The 16,174-nt window shown below is 37.9% G+C and overlaps 1 protein-coding gene across 1 annotated transcript in view; it reads left to right on the top strand.

The window, feature by feature from the left end:
- The window catches only part of TESPA1 (thymocyte expressed, positive selection associated 1), a 138,125-nt gene extending 124,911 nt beyond the window's left edge, over positions 1 to 13,214 (top strand). Inside the window, exon 11 of the mRNA XM_047786834.1 lies at positions 13,068 to 13,214. The gene's annotated coding sequence lies outside the window, so the exon portion shown is untranslated. The remainder of the gene's footprint in view (positions 1 to 13,067) is intronic.
- Positions 13,215 to 16,174: the final 2,960 nt, after the last annotated feature.

The raw sequence follows: 16,174 nt of genomic DNA, 5'->3' as shown, positions 1-16,174 counted from the left end.
AGACTCTTTATTCCACCAGGATGGGATCATTCAAGTGAATGAAATTGTCTGAAAATAAAAGCCAAATAGGTCCTGTATAAGAAGAGCTCTTTTTAATACAGTTTATGCTATAGAATGGGGCTTATTTCTTTCTTTTTTTTTTTTTTTTTTTTTTTTGACCACACTGTAGCATATGGAGTTCCCAGGCCAGGAATCAGATCCCAGATGCAGTTTTGACCTATGCTCCAGCTGCCGCAATGCCAGACCCTTAACCCACTGTGCTGGGCGGGGGATCAAACCTGCATCCCAGCACTTCAGAAACACTGCCATTCCTATTGCGCCACAGCAGGAGCTCCAGTTAAGGATTATTTCAAAGAATAATACAAATAAATAGTGTGGATATTCTGTAAAAGATCCAGTGTATAATATGCTTATTCTAGTCGAGATTTCTACCTATAATTGGTGAAAACTTCACTACTGGGAAATGTCAGAATATTCTCTTGTTTTTCTTAATTATGCCCATTCCTCAACTCTTCCTGGTCCATGAGAGGCAAAGTTAACAGAGCTGACACCAAAGGTTGGTTTCTAAAATCACTAAACATCCAATACTAAAAATAATTAAGGAACTACAGAAAATCAACCAAAACATACTTTTAATAGAAAAACATGGGCAAAGGATATGAATAGGCAACTTACAAAAAAGGGAACCCGAAAAGCTAACCAGCAAATGACAAGATGCTTGAAATTACTAACAGATGCTGATTAAACTCATCGAGTTATCATTATACATCTGTTAAGCTCAAGAAAAATTAGATTCACTAACTATTGGGGAATTGCAAATAAAGTTAACGTAAATTGTCATTTATGAATCATCCATTTGTGGCATGTTTCAGGTTCCTTGAATGAACACCCAGAATTGGAATTGTCAGGTCATAGTATAGATATTTTTTAAATCCTGCCCACTACTTTTCCAAAGTGCTTGTTCTATTCTGCACTCCCCCCAGCAATGTATGAGGGTTCTAGTCGGTCCACATCCTTGCCAACATCTGCTATAATGCTTTTACATTTTAATCACTCTAGTGGATATGTAGTGATATCTCATTTTGTATGTTTTATTTTGTATGTCTTTGACGTTTTGATGGCTAATGAACCTGAACAGTCTTTTAATGTGTATATTTGCTGTTAGTACATCTTTGTAAATTGTAGCTTCAGGGTTTTTTGCCCATTTTGCCTGTCTTTTCATTATTAATCATAAGAGAGTTTCCTCAATTATCAGAGATGTGTGTTTTTAGTACTTTATCTCAATCTGTGGCTCGTTTATTTTTTCTTGATGGTGGTTTTTGATGAGCCAAAATTTTTTATTTTAATGAAGTCCAACTCATCAATTTTTTATTTTAATGTTGATATAATTTGTGTTCCTTCTAAGAAAATTTTAGCTGTCACAAGCTCATAAAATATCCTTCTATGTTTATAACTAGTAACTTTCTTATTTAGGTTTTAGGTTTATATCTATAATCGATCTTAGATTTATTTTTGGAATGTATTACATAGGTTGAAATTTACCAAATACCATTTATTGGAGTTCCCGTCGCGGCGCAGTGGTTAACGAATCCGACTAGGAACCATGAGGTGGCGTGTTCGGTCCCTGCCCTTGTTCAGTGGGTTAACTATCCGGCGTTGCGGTGAGCTGTGGTGTAGGTTGCAGACGCGGCTCGGATCCCGCGTTGCTGTGGCTCTGGCGTAGGCCCATGGCTACAGCTCCGATTGGACCCCTAGCCTGGGAATCTCCATATGCCGCGGGAGCGGCCCAAGAAATGGCAACAACAACAACAACAACAAAAGACAAAAAATAATAATAATAAAATTTTAAAAAAATAAATAAAATAAAATAAAATACCACTTATTGAAGAGGTTTCTTCTTTCCTCATTGAATTGTTTGGCTAGCTTTGCAAAGATTCTCTGACCATGTTGTGTATCTTTGGAGTAAGTCAGGAATGAGCTATAGCATGTGCTCCAGGTTGAAAGCTCCTCAAGACTGCATTGATTGAATTTTTAAAATTTTTATTAGATTATAGTTGATTTACAATGTTTTGCCAATTTCTTCCATATGAATTTTGCATACTAACATAAATAACAATGTTAAAAGTTGGCAAAGGATCGGGATTTCCCCTTGTGGCTTAGCAGAAACAAAACCGACTAGTATCTATGAAGATGTGGGTTCACTCCCTAGCCCTGATCAGTGAGCCAAGGATCTAGCATTATCATGAGCTGTGGTGGTGTAGGTAGCAGATGCGGCTTGGATCTGGCATTGCTGTGGCTATGGCATAGGCTGGCAACTATAGCTCAGATTCGCTCCCTCCCCCTCACCTAGGAACTTCCACATGCCACAGTGTGGCCCTAAGAAAGAAAGAAAGAAAGAAAGAAAGAAAAGAAAGAAAGAAAGAAAGAAAGAAAGAAAGAAAGAAAGAAAGAAAGAAAGAAAGAAAGAAAGAAAGAAAGAAAGAAAGAAAGAAAGAAAGAAAGAAAGAAAGAAAGGGAAAAGGGGCAAAAAATTGGCAAAGGATCAAAAATAATAAAATATGTAGGAATCAACCTACCCAAGGAGACAAAAGACCTGTACTACAAAAACTATAAAACAATAGTGAAAGAAACTTAAGATGACACAAACAGATGAAAAGATATACTGTGTTCTTGGATTGGAAGAATCATTGTTTTCAAAGTGACCACACTACCCAAGGCAATCTTCTGATATCAAATTACCAATGACTTTTTCAAAGAACTGGAACAAAAGACCTAAAAATAGCCAAAACCATCTTGAAAAAGAATGGAGCTGGAGGAATGGGGCTCCCTGACTTCAGACTATCCTAAAAAGCTACACTAATCAAAATAACATGGTACTGGCACCAAAACAGATATATAAATCAATGGAACAGGATAGAAAGCCCAGAAATAAACCCACACACTTATGGTTAATTAATCTATGACAAAGGAGATGAGAGTATACAATGGAAAAAGACAGTCTCTTCGATAAGTAGTGATTACATGGACAGCTACATATAAAAGAATGAGATTAGGATATTCTCTAACACTACAAAAATAAACCCAAAAATGGATTAAAGATTTAAATGTAAGACTGGATACTATAAAAATCCTAGAGGAAAACATAGGCAGAACACTCTTTGACATAAATTATAACAACACTTTGGGATCCATCTCCTAGAGCAGTGGAAATAAAAGCAAAACTAAACAAATGGGACCAAATTAAACTTAAAACTTTTATACAGAAAAGGGAACCATGAACAAAATGAAAAGACAACTTATGAAGTGGGAGAAAATATTTGCAAACAATGCAACTGACAAGGGATTAATTTCCAAAGTATGCAAACATCTCACACAGCTTAATATTGAAACAACATACAACCCAATCAAAAACTGGGCAGCAGACATAGACATTTTTCCAAAGAAAACATACAGGCCAACAGGCACATGAAAAAATGCTCAATATTGCTAATTATTAGAGAAATGCAAATCAAATCTACAATGAGGTACCACCTCACACCAGTCAGAATGGCCATCATCAAACGGTTTACAAATAATAAATGATGGACAGGGTGTGGAGAAAAAGGAACACTCCTACATGGGAATGTAAATTGGTGTAACCACTATGAAGACTAGTATAGAGGTTCCCTAAAAAATTCAAAATAGGGTTACCATATGATCTGGCAATCCCACCTCTGGGCATATATCTAGAAAAAACTCTAATTCAAAAAAGATACATGCACTGCAATGTTCATAACAGCGCTATTTACAATAGCCAAGACAAGGAAGCAATCTAAATGCCCATCAATAGAGGACTGGATAAAGAAGATGTGAAATATATAATATATATATATGTAATATATATAATACATATATAATGGAATATTACTGAATCATAAAAAAGAAGTAATGCCATTTGCATCAACATGAATGGACCTAAAGACTACAAGTGAAATAAGTCAGACAGAGAAAGGCAAATGTTATATGATCTCATTTATATGTGGAATCTAAAAAAAATTATAAATGAACTTATTTATAAGACAAATTAACAGAAATGGAAAATAAACAGTCGGTTACCAAAGGGGAAAGGTAAGGAGGGATAAATTAAGAGTTTGGGATTAATATACACACTCTACTAAATATAAAATTGATACAAGGACCCACTGTATTGCAAGGGAACTATATCCAGTATCTTGTAATAAACTATAATGGAAAGCAATCAGAAAAAGATATATGTAGATATAGATATACACTAAAGTTGGTATAAGATTAAAATAAAATTTTATATGTGAAATGATTAAATGAAATATATATCTGACATGTGCTCATAAATCTCTAGATTCTGGATTTATTTACTATAAGTAACCCCTAAATCTGGGTATCCAGCTAAGGCCATTCTCTAAATAAATCTCTGCCTCTTAGTATTTACCCAACATCCAGCTGAGAACATGATTCCACTGGGTTACGTGCATTCCTTTACTTCCTTGATGATTTATCCTCATGAAAAGATGGAGTTGGCCAACTTGGTTTCATTGATTAAATAATTAAACTGCCAGGAGGGAAAAACTACCATTTTTGCCAGAATTAAACTGCCTATGGCCTGGGTTCCTCGGGTCTTTTGCACCTTTCACACACATTTTATTTCCTAGATTATGTTATTTAGTGCAGAGGCTCCATGCTCAGTACTTTAAGTTTCTAAAGTGTGGTTGCCAAGGGGGAGGGGGAGGGAGTAACATGGGCGGGGTGCTTGGGGTTAATAGATGCAGACTTTTGCCTTTGGAATGGATTACCAATGAGATCCTGCTGTGTACACTGGGAACTATGTCTAGCCACCTATGATGGAGCATGATAATGTGAGGAAAAAGAATGTATACATGTATGTGTAACGGGGTCAACATGCTATACAGTAGAGAAAAAAAATAAAAATAGGAAAATACAAAAATAAAAAAATAAATAAAATGCAGCCCTAACTCTGGTTGTTCCCTGAGATTTCCCCATTACTATCTCAGTAGTTTTGAAAGAAGAAACAAAGTCTAATTTTGATGTGGCTTTATTTGAATGCTGATAAATTTATTGAGAATAGTAAATGAGAAGAGAAAGTAGGCAATCCAGTGAGATGAAATATGGGCACATTCTAGCCCAATAGAGCCAAAGACAGAAAGGTCAACATGTGCATATGACTGAGCAGCTCAGTGACTTCACCAGATACCCACCAGTAGCGAGGCAGTTCATGCAAATGAGCCTGTAACACACATTTTAAAAAGAGAGAGATTACTGACAGTTCCATAGAAACTTACAGAATGCGACTTCCTGATTTACCATCTGCCAGGGGGAATCATGTTGCCTAATGCCACGAAATTCATAGCAGTCAAAGAGATCTGAACTCCTGGAGCCTAGTACATGTGAGAAGATCAACTTTTCTCCAAAAGAATGCTGTCTATGCAAACCAGCATGGGAAGAGGAATCCCAAGACTTTTTTCCAACAATATGCAATAAGACAGTCTTCTTATGAAAAGAAGACAAGCCAAATTTTTAGCCACAGGCAGTCCAATACATTTCCTTGATCATATGCCAAACTAGGCCCAGCCATTGAAATGATATAAAGCAATGTTGGTAATAGCTTCTTCAGTACCTAGACCACTTGAATACAAAACAGTTCTTGGCCATTGACACCCTGTATTCAAAACAGCTACACACTATTTCTGTACATCCATTTCCACTTCTTCAAAATTTGCCACTTCAGAGAGTATGTATGAGATTAAACCTGTATTTAATATGTAAAATATTTACCATGGTATCAAACAGAGTCTTAGATTAACAAATATTATAATAAATATGCTGGTGGGAAGGGAGGAACAGGTAAATCTGCAAGGCAGGGCTAAATCTCGAGCTTCAGTAAGATTTAGGAAATTCTCCAAAGGAAAAGCGAAGTGACTGATCATAGCTGCCATAAAAAGGGACATGGCCAAATGTTGAACATTTTTAGTCTTTACAGTATAATTTCTATTAAGAAGACGTTGGGCAGAATGTATGATAAAGGAAAAAGTAAGTCAAGGTCATGGCCAATAAGTACATACCTTGTGGTCTCACTACTTTCTGTCTAGTTACTGTGGAAAACCAAATGAAAGTAAAAAACAATGAGAACAGAGAAATTCTTACATGTTTTCCTGCCTCAGCAGACACAGTTCACTGTGAAATAGGTAGCCTAGACAATCCAGGAGCCACATAAAGAAATCCACTCAGAATGAGGATATTAGCAAATATAGCAGGTATAGAAAAGATAACCTACTGAAAGGGAGGATATGTTTGCTAATTATATAACCAATGAAGATTTACTATCCAAAATACATTAAAGTTCATCACTTACTATTAAAAAATGCAACCCAATTAGAAAAACGGGCAGAAGGGCTAAATAGACATTTTCCCAAAAACATACAAATGGCCAATAGGCATATGCAAAGATGCTCAACGTGGTTAACCAGCACAGAAATTCAAATTAAAACCAAACTGAGATATCACCTCACACCTGTCAGAATGGCTATCATCAAAAAGAACACAAATAAATAAATGTTGGTGAGGATGTGGAGAAATGGGAATCCTTGTACATTGCTGGTAGGGATGTAAATTGTTGCAGCCATGGTGGAAAACATTATGGAAGTTTCTCAAAAAACTAAAAATAGAGTTGCCATATCATCCTGCAATTCTGCCCCTAGGTATATACCAAAAAAAATGAAAACAATAATTTGAAAAGATACATGCACCTCAATGTCCATAGCGACATTATTTACAATCACCAAGATATGGAAGCAACTTAAGTGTCCATGGATAAAGAAGATGTGGTATATACACAATGGAATATTACTCAGCCATAAAAAGGAGTGAAATAATGTCATTTGCAACAACATGGATGGACCTAGAGATTATCATACCAAGTGAAGTAAGTCAGACAAAAACAAACATCACATGGTATCACTTATATATAGAATCTAAAAAATGATACAAATGAACTTATGTACAAAATAAAAACAGACTCACAGACATAGAAAACAAACTTATGGTTACCAAAGGCAAAAGGTGAGGGGGAAAGGGATAAGTTAGGAGTTTGGGATTAAAATATACATAATGCTATATATAAAATAGATAGCCAACAAGGACCTATTATGCACAGGAACCCCTACTCAATATTCTGTAATAACATGTATGGGGAAAGAATCTGAAAAAGAATGATATCTGTATATGTACAACTGACTCATTTTGCTATACACTTGAAACCAACGCAACATTGTATCAACTATACTGTAATAAAAAATAAAAATTAAACTTAAAAATTAAAAATAAAACAGGAGTTCCCATCGTGGCACAGTGGAAATGAATCCGACTAGGAACCAAGAGGTTGCAGTTTGATCCCTGCCCTTGCTCAATGGGTTAAGGATCTGGCGTTGCTGTGAGCTGTGGTGTAGTTCGCAGATGTGGCTCAGATCTGGCATTGCTGTGGCTGTGGCATAGGCTGGCAGCTACATCTCTGATTCGACCCCTAGCCTGTGAACCTCCATATTCTGCAGGTACAGCCCTAAAAAGACAGAAAGACTAAATAAATAAATAAATAAATAAATAAATAAATAAATAAATAAAATAGATGGTTTTTTAAAGATGTGATATATACAGATATAGATGTATAGTGGAATACTACTCAGCCATAAAAAATAATGAAATGTTGCCATTTGCAGCAACATGGATAGATTTGGAGGGCATTATGCTAAGTAAAATAAGTCAGATAAAGAAAGATAAATACTGTATGATATTGCCTATATATGGAATCTAAAAAAATACAACAAAGTAGTGAATATAAAATAAAAGAAGCAGACTCATAGATATAGAAAACAAACTAGCAGTTACCAGTTGTGGGAGGAGGGGCAGTATGGGGTTGGAGAGGGGAAAGAACAAACTCCCACTCTCCACTGGGTGTAAGATAGGCTCAAGGATATATTGTACACCACGAAGAACATGACCAATATTTTGGTTTGGGTTTGGGTTTTGTTTTTGTTTTTGTTTTTGCTTTTCGGGGCCCTACCCACAGCACCTGGAAGTTCCCAGGCTAGGGGTCGAATCAGAGCTACAGCCACTGGCCTACACCACAGCCGCAGCAACACAGGATCCGAGCCATATCTTTGACCTGCACCACAGCTCACGGCAATGCCAGATCCCCGACCCACCGAGAGAGGCCAGGGATCAAACCCAAATCCTCATGGATGCCAATCAGATTCATTTCTGATGTGTCACAACAGGAACAATATTTTGTAATACCTGTAAAGGGAAAGCAATCTTGTATAAAAATAAAAATTTGTTAAAGTTTTCAGACCATATTCTTTACAAACATTTCCCTTTTTTTTTCTTTTGAAGTTTCTTTTTTATATTCCTATCAGAAATTTCTCATACATAACTTTTTTATAACTCTATGAATCTTGTCCAGTTTTTAAACTATAAATCTTCATCCACAACCCAATGAGGCCATATTCCTCCTTGCTCTGAGAAGCCTCCTCTTCCAATTGGAACTTACAGTTTGAACTGTTCCAGCCATTGTAATTCACCCTCGAATGAATGCATCCTGTGGGCTGCTAATCCTTCTAGAACTCCTGTCCTGAAACCCTTCCAACTCCTCATCTGCCTGGAATCTGATGGTTCTGGATTCACTCGTGCTTCCCCCTTCTCAGAAGCCTTCCTTGACCCCACCCACCTTGGTTCAGTGAGCCACCCCTCTTAGCCCCTTTCACCTTCTACTTTCTCTATTCCATTCACTTTTACTGTAATCATTCTCTCTCTCCACATCTAGACACCACACTTCTACAACACTCATGTTGCACTATTTTCTTAAAAGATAGCACAAAGCATCAGCTAAATACATTGATAAATATGGGGGAAGGGAGAATCAAAAAGGAGAAAAGTAGAAAGAGAGAGGAGAAAAAGAGGGAGGGAGAAGGCAAGAAGGAATCACATTCAAGTAGGAGTTTTAGGTAAGTAATTGGTACCAAAAGGAAGATACCTATGTTTCATTCTCTTCTTTGTTTCTTGCCTGTCTCTCCCTTTGGAAGGCAAATTCCATAAGGAAGAACTTTGTTTAGGGGAGTTCTCGTGGTGGCGCAGGGGAAGCAAATCCGACTAGGAACCATGAGGTTGCAGGTTCGATCCCTGGCCTCGCTCAGTGGGTTAAGGATCTGGCGTTGCCGTGAGCTGTGGTGTAGGTCGCAGACATGACTCAGATCTGGCATTGCTGTGGCTCTAGCGTAGGCCAGTAGCTACAGCTTGGATTACAACCCTAGCCTAGGAACCTCCATATGCCACAGGTGCAGCCCTAAAAAGACAAAAGACAAAAATAACAACTTTATTTAGTTTGTCTCATTCACACCTGTAGCTCCATGGCTTCGAATGGTGTTTAGAACCAGGTGGGTACTTAATGGAAATCAAAAGCATCAGCAATGGAGTATTGGCACCATGGAGGTGTAATGTCAGCTCTGCTACATTACAGGGCAAGGCCTGGACATGTCAGAGAAAAATCCGTAGCTCAGTTTTATCAACTGAAAGAGTTCGATAAAACCTGCCCTGTCAACCTCAAGGAATTTGTTCTGCTAAATAAGGCAGTGAGTATAAAACTTCTCTGAAAATACTCTACCTTCCAGGGTTTCAGAAGTTATGTTGGGAAATGTGGGACACTATTTTGGAAAGGAACATAGCAGTAGGTACAAAAGCCACACATGAAATGATCTGAAGAACAGATTCAAAGGAAGAAAAATGTTGAATGTGGAGCTGCCACCATGGTGCAGCAGAAACGAATCCGACTAGGAACCATGAGGTTGCAGGTTTGATCCCTGGCCTCGCTCATTAGGTTAAGGATCTGGCATTGCCGTGTGCTGTGGTGTAGGTGGCAGACACGGCTCGGATCTGGCATTGCTGTGGCTCTGGTGTAGGCCAGCGGCTACAGCTCCAATTAGACCCCTAGCCTAGGAAACTCCATATGCTGCGGGTACGGCCCTAAAAGGACAAAAAGACCAAAAAAAAAAAAAAAAAGTTGAATGTGTAAAAGTGATTATTGCTACATTGCTTAAAATAACCCAAACCTAGATATAACCCAAATGTCTCACAATAAAGTGGTTTTAACAAAGTGCTGGGCTATGTAATAATCATTAAAACAAGTTTTAATTAACAATGAAAAGCACATAACACAAAAAGGATATTTATAATAAAACCAAATGGCAAGAAATCCAATGTTGTCTAGACAACTATGCAAAATGAGCATGCCTATTAAAGATAAGAAAAAAGTAAAAATAGGAGGGTACTTATTGTGAACTACTCTTGTCTAGGCTAATTTCAGCAGAAAAAGAACTTAATACAGTTTATCATTTGGTTTGTAAGATCACTGCAAGGGCTAGAGAAACAGATGAAGTCGAAAGTTCCAGAAATAACAGCCATACCTCTGCCACAGGACTGGTCTAGTGAGAAAACCACATGACAACCACAGCTGCTGCCAAGCGCTAAATGCTAAGAATTTGATTCGCGGCCCTAGTAAATGCTACCTGTAAAGTGTGCTTCTGTGTCAGCATTCAGTTCTGCAACCACTGCTCTCTTTTAACCTGGATGTGTCGGCAGGCAATATATGCCAGCAAAGTGAAGACTGTCTTAGACATGCTCATGTTCAGACTAAGGTCTTGTGAAAGTTGCTAAGATTAGCAGAGCCGGTTCGCAAACCTGCCTCCTGCCTCCAGCAGGAAACTGCAGTTCAGTTTCAGTGTTGGGAGACTACATAGAGCATCTTAGTTAATTCTAAAAATTAAGAACAAATAAAAACAGCTGACATTATGATCTAGGTTTTGCCAATAGAGAAATTGAGCTAGGTCTGGTTTATAAATGGTAGATTGGTTCAGGTTTCCTGTAGCGTTAATAAGATCATCCACAAAAATGACATTTTTGTCTGCCTTTCCAACTATTGAATCTTTGATTTCCTTTTCTCTTGCTCATGTTCAGGCTAGGGACCTAGTGCAAGGTTGAAAACAAGTGGCGATAGCAGCATTTTCTGAATTACTCCTGTTTTTAGGGTAAGAATGTTCAGTAATTCATAATTATGATATTTATTGAAGGTTATTTTTAAATGACCTTAATTTTTTCATGTCAAGAAAGTATGCATTTATTAACATGAGATACCCTGGTGAAGGAAATTAAGAGGCTAAAAACTTTCAGTTATAAAATTAATAAGCCATGGGGATATAATATACTGCATAAGGAATATGGTTAATGATATTGTAATAAGTTTGTGTAGTGATTACTAGACTTCGAGTGGTGATCATTTCATAATATATGCAAATGTCAAATCACTACGTAATGCACCTGAAACTAACATAATATTGCATGTCAACTATATGTTAATTTTTTTTGTTTCCTTTTACTCTCCATTTGCTAAAGGGTTTTAGTAACAAATGGATGTCGAATGCTACCAAATGCCATTTCTGCATTTAATTAAATAAGTATATGTATTTTCTCTCTCTTTCTCTCTCCCTTTCTTTTTTCTTTTTATAGCCACACCCACAGCCTATGAAATTTCCCAGGCTAGTGGTCAAATTGGAGCTGCAGCTATTGGCCTATGCCACAGCCCTACAGCAATATCAAATGCGAGCTGCGTCTGTGACCTACCCCACAGCTTGCAGCAACAGCAGATACTTAACCCAGTGAGTGAGACCAGGGATCAAAAGCACATCTTCACAGAAACTGTGTGAAGTTTAACCCACTGAGCCACAATGGGAATTCCTGTGCATTCTCTTTTAAACTCTCAACATGGTAAATTACCATAATAGACTTCTTGTCTTAAAATAGCTTTGCTTTCCAGGAAGAAATCCAGTTTTCCTAATGTGGTGCCTTGCCTTTAAAGAGAGTTGGATTCAGATTGGTGCTAATTTGATTAAGATTTTTGCATCTCTTCATAAGCAAGATCTACATGTTTTCTTATACTATGCTTGGAAAGTTTTAGTATCAAAGTTATGGTATGTTCATGTAATAAGCAGAATAGTATTCCCTCCTTTATATCTTCAGATGGAGTTTCTAAATTTGGAATGATTCTTTAAATTATTGGTATGACTCATCTAATGGGGGCTGGAACTTTCTTTTCCACTGATGTCACACTTCTAAATTATACATTTTTTTAAGTTTGCACATTTCATCTGTTTTCAAATTCATTATCACAGAGTTATTCATGACATTTTCCTTACATCTGTAGTTATGCTCCCCCTTTTCACTACTAATTTTTTTCATTTGCACATAAGCAATGTCCATCCTTAGAAGGAAATTCCCTTCTGATTCCCTCTAGTTCTCCTAAATCCCACAGCACAGCAGACAGAGCCCAGAGCCATGGGCATGCTATAAACTTTGATTTTATAGATGCCCAACACCCTTTAAATATTCATTTATTACTATTAGTCAGACTATAATACCCATGTGCCCCTTGGGCAATCAATCAATTTTAAAACATTCAGTCCAAAATATCAGAAATACCAGGAATTCCCATCATGGCTCAGTGGAAATGAATCTAACTAGCATCCATGAGGACGAAGGTTCAATCCTTGGTCTTGCTCACTGGGTTAAGGATCAGGTGTTGCCATGAGCTGTGATGTAGGTCTCAGTTGCAGCTCAGATCCCACATTGCTGTGGCTGTGGTGTGGGCCGGCAGCTACAGGTCCAATTCAGCCCCTAACCTGGGAATCTCCATATGCCGAGGGTGTGGCCCTAAAAAAACAAACAAACAAAAAATCAGGAACATCAAACATCAAGGTAAATGCTGCCCATCTAACAAGCAGGACAAATTCTGGGAAAGCCCCCCCCCACACACACACCCTTAGGTAGGGGAAACACACAAATCATAAAAAATAATAATGTAGTAGTTGATGATTATTACAGTTCGGTGGCAGTTATTCCAATCGTGAACATGAGTTAAACATGCCATGACTCAATACTATGAGCAGATCCCAATTAAATACTCCTAATTTCATTTCCTTTGCTCTGTTTCACAGTATCACCTGGGAGCTATACAGCTATACAAAGCCCACCTGTGTTTCTTCTGACAACTGACCCCTCATCTCTCTGGGAGAAAGAGTGCTGCTCTACTTGGTTAGATTTCAGAACAAGTGTGAAGATATTTTTGTGCGTGTGAGTAAAGGCAAAATGGGAAAAGCCTCTTTGGCTTTTTTTTTCCTTTAATATTTGTAGGTATAAATTCTTCATTCCATTTCAGTAGCAACTTCCAAGATTCAGTCTTGAGCCAGGAAAGGAGGGGGCCATTTGGGCCCAGAGTCAAAAAAGATAGCCATAGGATCTTAGCCCAGTGACCCCTAAACAGCTCACTCACAAGCACCCTAAAAAAATTCAGATCAGCTGCATAGCCTCTCACACATTTTTCAATCGACCTTTAAGATTTTTAAAGAAATGATTTAGTTGCAAGTGATATAACTTCCAGCACATTAAAATACTGACATTTTAAATAAAACTGTTATTTCACTCTTTTAAAGGTATCCAATGGAATCTAAATGCCATAGCAATTTGACACCCACTATCAAACATTTTTAAGACAAGATGTTTTTAAAGTTAAAAATTTTACAAAATTCCTTTTTCTCTTTAACCTGTATTTATAGCCCACTCCCCACAGAACTCGATCCTAATATTTCCTTATGCTTTGAAAGCATTTTATGGGAGTTCCTGTTGTGGTTCAGTGGGTTACCAACCCAAGTAGTATCCATGAGGATGCAGGTTCAATCCCTGGCCTTGCTCAGTGGGTTAAGGATCCAGGGTTGCTGTGAGCTGTGGTTAGGTCACCAATGTGGCTCCGATCTGATGTCAGTGTGGCTGTGGTATAGGCCAGCAGCTGTAGCTCCAATTCACCCTCTAGCCTGGGAATTTCTATATGCCACAGTTGCAACCCTAAAAAAGCAAAAAAAAAAAAAAAGCATTTTATGGATTCTGCTGTTGTGTTCTTCTACAACACATATATGTTTATTATTTAAATCTTTTCAGTAGCCATAAAATTCCATGTGTCAAAAATTTACTTCCAGAGTTCCCTGGTGGCTCAGTGGATTAAGGATCCAGGATTGTCACTACCATGGCACAGGTTCGATCCCTGGCCTGGTGGGAGTTTCATGCTGAAGAAGCAGCCAAAAAAAAAAAAAAATTACTTCTGTATTTAGTTATTGTTACAATTTTTACTTATTCACTACATATCAAAATAGTACGTGAAAATTCTAAATCTTGACAAATATCAAGTATAAAAATACATCGTCAGGAATTGGAAATGCATTCCATAGATGGACTTTTCCCCAAGTATGTATCCAAGAGTGAATATTATGGAGTTCCCTTCATGTCTCAGTAGTCTAACGAACACGACCAGGATCCATGAGGATATAGGTTTGCTCCATGGCCTTGCTCAGTGGGTTAAGGATCCAGTGTTGCCGTGAGCTGTGGTGCAAGTTGCAGATGCAGCTCAGATCCTGCATTGCTGTGGCTGTGGTGTAGGCTGGTAGCTGTAGCTTCATTTCGACCCCTAGCCTGGAAACCTCCATATGCCACAGGTTTGGCCTGAAAAAGCAAAAAAAAAAAGAAAAAAAAAGAGTGAATATTATCTAATGGTATGGGGTTCAGAATCAATACTATTTTTCTCTTTATTTTTATTCGTAAGACATTGGAGACAAACTAGAGGCAAAGACAAATAATTTACACCAAACACTGAGCAAAGAAATGCAAGATTCATTTTTGTGAGCACTGATAAAATTTTTTCAAATAAATTGGTAGAAAAGGATAAACTTTTCATTTTAATAATGTCACTCAATTCTTTGAATTCCTTCTTTAAGTTATGTGTTTAAAAACATCATATAATCATTATCAAAAAATAATAATGTGTCACATGACAAATATTTAGGAACCACTTGATCTGCAAAATGATTGGCTATTCAGTTATTAAGAGTCATTGACTTCTCCAGCACTGGCACCATATTTCAAATATCCCTCCATTTAATGTCCTAGAGTTTTTACCCATCAGGTTAATGCATCTGTTCTACATGGATGAGAAATACACTTTTCTTTTTAAAGTAGGAAAAGAGAAATTGTGAAATCGGAGATGGGAAAGGCCAGCTAGCATGATTCCTTGATCACAGACTTGTTCTCGGGCAAATACATTCAGGGAAGGATGTGTGTAAATTGAGAATCTGGAAATGCATCCCCTTGAAGTTATCTGCAACTGTATAACTCTAGGATATGGTCACCCAGGTGTTCCCCAGCGGCTCAGGAGCTCCCTGCTGTGGCTCAGGTGCAATCCCTTGCCGGGGAACTTCCGGGCCATGCATGGGACCATGTGTGGGACAAAAATAAGTAAGTAAATAAATGAATAAATAAATAAGGTATGGTCATTCAGTTTCCAGGCTAGGGGTCGAATGAGAGCTGCAGCTGCCGGCCTACACCACAGCCACAGCAACGCAGGATCCGAGCCACATCTGTGACCTACACCATAGCTCACAACAATGCTGGACCCTTAACCCACTGAGCAAGGCCAGGGATCAAACCCTCATCCTCATGGATCCTGATCGGGTTCATTCCTGCTGAGCCACTATGGGAACTCCAGTCATCCAGTTTTGAAATTAGTAGTCTAAACCAATTTACTAGATAGCTCTAATTTAGAAAACAAAGAGTTCCCATTGTGGCTCAGTGGGGTAAGAACCCAACTAGTGTAGGCCAGTAGCTCCAATTCAGCCCCTAGCCTGGGAACTTCCATATACCACAGGTGCGGCCCTAAAAAGAAAAAGAAAAAAAAAAAGAAAACAAATATAAGATAATCGTTTCAATCGATCTAATTCAATAACTGCTTAATAAATGACTACCGAGTAGCAGGTTATAAAAATGTACAACAAAGAGTAAGAAGGCCCCAGGTGCAGCTATAAAAATAAATAAAGAAATAAAAATTAATAAACAGCTATAAGAGGACAAATAGAGGTAGGAACACTGGGTGATGATATCAGGGATTAAAACAGAAAGGGTGACTGAGCAACTCCTGAAGTCCTCTGTGTGTGGCCAAGGAAGTCTGCAGTTGAGAACCATGAAAGTGGGTGCAGGTAAGGGAAGGTGCTGGGTTTGAACC

Source organism: Phacochoerus africanus, chromosome 7 (assembly GCF_016906955.1).
Source record: "Phacochoerus africanus isolate WHEZ1 chromosome 7, ROS_Pafr_v1, whole genome shotgun sequence".
Lineage (NCBI taxonomy): Eukaryota > Metazoa > Chordata > Mammalia > Artiodactyla > Suidae > Phacochoerus > Phacochoerus africanus.
The sequence above is the reverse complement of the archived record's forward strand: the minus strand, read 5'-3'. Positions and strand labels throughout refer to the sequence as shown.